This window comes from Ranitomeya variabilis, chromosome 2 (assembly GCF_051348905.1).
Source record: "Ranitomeya variabilis isolate aRanVar5 chromosome 2, aRanVar5.hap1, whole genome shotgun sequence".
Lineage (NCBI taxonomy): Eukaryota > Metazoa > Chordata > Amphibia > Anura > Dendrobatidae > Ranitomeya > Ranitomeya variabilis.
This window is the reverse complement of record NC_135233.1, coordinates 675,499,374-675,505,373: the sequence shown is the minus strand read 5'-3', so window position 1 is coordinate 675,505,373 and position 6,000 is coordinate 675,499,374. Positions and strand designations below refer to the sequence as shown.

The window sequence follows — 6,000 nt, the reverse complement described above, 5'->3', positions numbered from 1 at the left end:
GGGTTAGGGGTGTGGTTAGGGTTAGGGGTGTGTTGGGGTTGGGATTAGGGGTGTCTTCGGGTTAGGGGTGTGGTTAAGGTTGGAGTTAGAATTGGGGGAATTTCCACTGTTTAGGCACATCAGGGGCCTAAAAACTGGGGGCTAAAAAATTATTTTTGTGGAAAAAAAAGATTTTTTATTTTCATGGCTCTGGGGGTTCAAAGTTCTCACTACACATCTAGATAAGTTCCTTTGGAGGTCTAGTTTCCAATATGGGGTCACTTGCGGGGGGTTTCTACTATTTAGGTACATCAGGGGCTCTACAAATGCAACGTGACGCCCGCAGACCATTCCATCCATGTCTGCATTCCAAAACGCCACTTCTTCCCTTCCGAGCCCGACGTGCGCCCAAACAGTAGTTTTCTCCCAAATATGGGGCATCTGTGTACTCAAGAGAAATTGGACCCCAAAAGTTGTTGTCCAATTTGTCCTTTTACCCTTGGGAAAATACAAAACTAGGGGCTAGAAAATCATTTTTGTGGAGAAAAAAAAGGATTTTTTGTATAAATCAGGTTTATTGAAGCAAATAGATAATATAAACAATGGAACAATTCTGAAACATAGTTATTAAACTCAATAGGATACAACCCATAATTCAGACAGGAAGAAAAAGTCCCAGCGAGTTCCGGGTGTTATTGGCCAATGCCAATTATATCACTTTCAATTTAGCAATAATAACTTTCATTGTTAGAACATATAAACAACAGCGAAGACAATCATGCATTACTAGCTATATTTAGTCATTTAGTTTAGTAGAGAATGTCACTAAGTAGAAAAAGTAGATAGAAGGAGAAAAAGTTAAAGAAAGGGAAAGAGGAGGAAAAAAGAAGGAAAAGCGGGTAGAGATAGGAGGGTACGATAAGTACGAGGAATGCGACACCCCCCCAGGCAGACCCCAGTCCCCGTGTAGCGGTGAGAAAAACAGTATATCGTCGGCACTGGTTTTAAGCCATAACAGCAGGCTAGGGTATAGGGGCAGCATCCTTGTGAACGTATCTAGAGCGGTTTCAGATATGGATTAGAATCTAGACAGCCACATGTCCAGTTCTGGAGTCTCCCTGAATACAATCCATGGAGCCCAAATGTTATAAAATTTCTCAGAATCCCCAGTGGATTCGCTTATCAATTGTTCCATTCTGTATATGTTGTTTATTTCCGCAACAAAATCGGAGCGTGAGGGGTAGCGATCCTGCTTCCAATATCGAGGAATCAAGTTCCTGACAGCCATGAGAAAATGTCTGAGAAGACTCCTCTTAAACCCAGAGATCGATAGGTCACACAGAGATAAAAGGGCTAGTTCCACCGTGGGCTGTATTTTGCGGATGGATAATTTATTAAGAAGATCAAAAACTGACAACCAAAATTTCTTTATAGGCAGGCATTCCCACCAGATATGAACATATGTCCCTTTTTCTGATGCACATCTCCAACAAGTATCCGGGATCACCGGGAACATAGCATGAACCTGGCAAGGGCATCTATACCACCTCGATAGAATCTTGTAACTCCTCTCCTGTGATACAGCAGACAACGAGGTCCTAAAAGTGAACAATAAAATCTTGTCCCTCTCCTCTTGAGACAAAGAAATCCCCAAGTCACTCTCCCATCTTGAAAAAAAACGTTGGAAAATCATATGTTGGAGTTTGACTCTCTTGAAAAAGGTTATATAACAAGGAGACCTTGTGAACCGTGGGCTCCTTAGCAAGACAAATTTTCTCGAAAGAGGTCAGCACCCCCATGGACTTATTGAGTTTAAATGTCGTGCTTATGAAGCTTTTTAACTGCTCGTAGAAGAACCAAGAGCCCTCAGGAGGTTCCCCCCCTTGGTATATTTCGTGTAGGGACTTAATACCTGTCTGGTTTATGAAGTCAAATATAATGGGTTTTGAGGCCCTGTTCTTGCTCAAGAAGGTTTCTCTACGGAGTCCTGCAGGGAAATGAGGATTATCGTAAATTGGGGTTAGTGGTCCCGGAGCTGTAGAGGTTATTATATTTCTGCCACTCTGTCGGATAAGTAGAAGCATGTTCCTAGTCATGAAGGGAAGGCCAGACCTCCCCCCTCCTCCTCCCGTGTTCCATAGTATCGTCTGAGGGTCCCCGCCAACAAGATCACCCTCCAGGCCAACCCACTTCTTAGTGTTACTGCTGTGGTATAAGTCTAAGATGCAGGTGCCGATTGAGGCACGACTATATACTAGGAAATCTGGTAGACCAATTCCCCCCATCTTCTTGGATCTGCATACTACAAAATATGAAAGATAAAGAAAGCTAGCACTCAATCAATATAGTTCACGGTGCTAGTGAACGGGATACTCGATCCCATAAGTCATAAAAGTCAAAATAATCACTGCACTCGTATGGTTTCCAATTGCATTAATCAAAAGTTTATTCAACATGAATCATTGAAAGGAGATACTTGGCGAATTGATGTTTCGGCCAACCCGTGGCCTTGCTCACAAAATCGCTGTAACAAGCAAAGGACAAAACAATATTATTTACAAGTAGGTATATATACATATTTACATTTATACATAAAAGAATCCATGTCAAGAGAATTTAACTGCCATGATCGGACATACTATGTCAGGGTTAAAGACTATATACTGTATCATAGAGGGAAGTGCAAAAGGAGTTACAAAACAGAGAGAAGTTCAAAGGAGGAGGTTATAGCTAATATTTATCAAAGATTTATGGACGGAGAACATACCCTGTTGAAATTCTTGTTGGATATAAAGAAAGGACCCTGTACTCTTGGTGAGTCAAACAAAGTGGTGTAGTAACATAACCTGGAAGGAACAAGGCAGAGTAAAGGCCCCGTCACACACAGCGACGCTGCAGCGATACAGACAACGATGCTGATCGCTGCAGCGTCACTGTTTTGTCGCTGTGTGGTCGCTGGGGAGCTGTCACACAGACAGCTCTCTCCAGCGACCAACGATCAGGGGAACGACTTCGGCATCGTTGAAACTGTCTTCAACGATGCCGAAGTCCCCCTGCAGCACCCGGGTAAACATCGGGTTACTAAGCGCAGGGCCGCGCTTAGTAACCCGATGTTTACCCTGGTTACCAAAAAAAACAAACAGTACATACTCACCATCTGATGCCCGTCAGGTCCCTTGCCGTCTGCTTCCTGCTCTGACTGAGATCCGGCCGTACAGTGAGAGCAGAGCGCAGCGGTGACGTCACTGCTGTGATCTGCTCTCACTGTACGGCGGCACTCAGAGCAGGAAGCAGACGGCAAGGGACCTGACGGACATCAGATGGTGAGTATGTACTGTTTGGTTTTTTTTACATTTACGCTGGTAACCAGGGTAAACATCGGGTTACTAAGCGCGGCCCTGCGCTTAGTAATCCGATGTTTACCCTGGTTACCAGTGAAGACATCGCTGGATCCGTGTCACACACACCGATTCAGCGATGTCAGCGGGACCTCAACGATCAAAAAACGGCCCAGGCCATTCCGACACGACCAGCGATCTCGCAGCAGGGGCCTGATCGCTGGTACGTGTCACACATAGCGAGATCGCTACTGAGGTCGCTGTTGCGTCACAAAACTTGTGACTCAGCAGCGATCTCGCTAGCGATCTCGCTATGTGTGACGGGGCCTTAAGTTTGCTATAGAGACCGTATGTGTGCACCACTAGGGGCCTGTGCCATGCCCCTGCAACTATAGAGCAGCATTATAACCATAGGTAAGCTCAAGTGGAGCTGGAGTAAGGCTGGGCGCCCCCTGGACAACGTGTATAATGTGTAACGTCAACTGTATGTGCCTGGTTATACACATCCATATCCCCAAAGTGAATTATATGTCATAAAATTACTAACCCGGTTGGGATGCTAGAGAACGTTAGCCAATGCACTATAGCCGTGTTTCCGGCTGGAAAGAGAATTGTGGCTGAAATACACATATATACGGATCAGGTAAAGTTGTATGAGTTGGCTTGACTGTGAAAACATACAAAGTCACTAGAATACCTGTCATATAAGTACAACAGGGAAAAAACTTCAGGCTGTGTCTGTCCTGTGTTCTCTGGAATGTTCCGGAGGGGACATAAAGATATAGTGCTGTGGGCAAGAAGGTGATATGTTGTGGAGCTAAGCCTCACATAGGAAATAGAAAATACTATGTACATTCGTAACACTGCTGGGGGTACCTGTATCACTTATACATTCAGGGGCACAGACGTGTTCTGGAATATGGTTGCGGAGGTGAACTCCCTGAGAGTTATGGTATGCTGCAGATGGAATTAGGCAGGGCGTCCCTGTTGGATAAGATAATGGTGCAGGCTAAGCAGCTAGTAAGGGTGGTGATACACTTATCTGTATACTGTGCTGGAATCTCACGTCTCTCTCATGCAGGTAATGTTCAAGCGTTGGTGGCGCAGTGGAGGAAGCCGACACAGTCCTGTGTCACGGCGGTGGAGCAGCTCAGGGTGAGACATAGCACCCGGCATTATATGAGATTCCCCGGCCGGTCACATGACCGGAAGTGCGGGGGGACGCGGGCGCCTGCGCATAGTTGCTCCTCCTGGTGTATGTGTCTAAACATACCAGCGCCTGCGCACTACGTGTTAGACTGAGTGCCTGTATACTGGAGCCGGAGCTCGGCGCTTGCGCATTGCATTGCATGGCACCAGAGACCGGCGCTTGCGCACTGTGTTGTGTAGAAATGCTATAGAAGCTTGTGCTAATGTCTCTGGGTCTATTGGTTGAGCCCATTGCTTACCAGACTTGTAACTGTTGTGTGCATGCATAAATCGGTCAGCACCATACCTGAAAAGGGGAGGGAAAATGGGATGGCCTGACTGTCCACAGATATTATGTCTGGGTGCAATACTGCAGGCGCTGACCCATGCTGTGCTATGTCCGCAGCTCCAAATGTAACCATATGGCCAAATTACATACAACCACTTATATTATAGTATAACATCATATGCAATGGTAGGAGTCCAAACTTAAATAGGAGAAGACGAGGGAAATCAAATAAAAGCAAAGAATGAAATGAAAAGAAATGAAATGAAATGATGAATGGGATCAAATGGAAACTAGGCAAACTGAATAAAATTGAAGAAAAAATAAATACAAAATGAAAAACTAAATGAAAAAGATATATGAAATGAAAAAAATCTGAAATGAAAAAAATGAAAAAAAATGAAAAAAAAAAAAATGAAAAAAATGAATGAAAATAAATGAACCAAATGGAAAAAATGAAAAAATAGAAATTGGAAAAAATTGAAAAAAAAACTTATATAAGGAAACTTATATAAGGATTAGTGGGGTATGCGTCTTACCAGCCCGAGTGCGAGTATCACAGACGTTGTTTGTGCAAGAAGTCAATGGATCTATATAGGAGATAAAATTAGGTTAGCCAGTCTATCTCTCGGTTCAAACCACGAGGATGTAGGGTATCCAGCGTGTAAATCCAGAACGTCTCACGCTGTTTTAATAATTTCACATGATTCCCTCCTCGCCTGGGCCGGGAAACCTTCTCTATGACTTGGAACCTTAGTTGTGCTACGTTGTGGTTGGCTTCTTTAAAATGAAAGGGGAGGGGGAGCCATATTTTGCCACAACGAATAGTCGATTTGTGGTTAGATATCCGATCTCTAACCGCTTGGGTGGTCTCCCCTACATATAGTAGCCCACAAGGGCATTTTATGATATAAACCACAAAGTTCGTTTCACAAGTGTAATAGTCCTTGATTTTATACGATTTGCCTGTCCGTGGGTGTACTATTTCACTACCCTTAATAACATTCGAGCAGCTCATACAGCCCAAACATGGAAAGGTCCCTGTACGTTTGTGTCCAGGCAGTGTTCTGTATGTCACTGTTTTTTGTGTGCCTAGGTCCGCTTTGCGTACCCTGTCTCTTATGTTCCTTGGCCTTCTGGTGCACATCAATGGGGGTTCTTTAAATATGGGAATGGTTGGATAAGCCCTATTCAAGAGTGGCCAGTGTG

At 44.3% G+C, this 6,000-nt stretch overlaps 1 long non-coding RNA gene across 1 annotated transcript in view; it reads right to left on the bottom strand.

Annotated features, from left to right (window-relative positions):
* Positions 1-4,213: 4,213 nt before the first annotated feature.
* Positions 4,214-6,000, bottom strand: part of LOC143809823 (uncharacterized) — a 30,030-nt gene continuing 28,243 nt past the window's right edge. Inside the window, exons 2-3 of the long non-coding RNA XR_013222474.1 lie at positions 5,331-5,381; positions 4,214-4,301 (exon numbers count right to left, since the gene is read on the bottom strand). This is a non-coding gene — a long non-coding RNA (uncharacterized LOC143809823). The remainder of the gene's footprint in view (positions 4,302-5,330; positions 5,382-6,000) is intronic.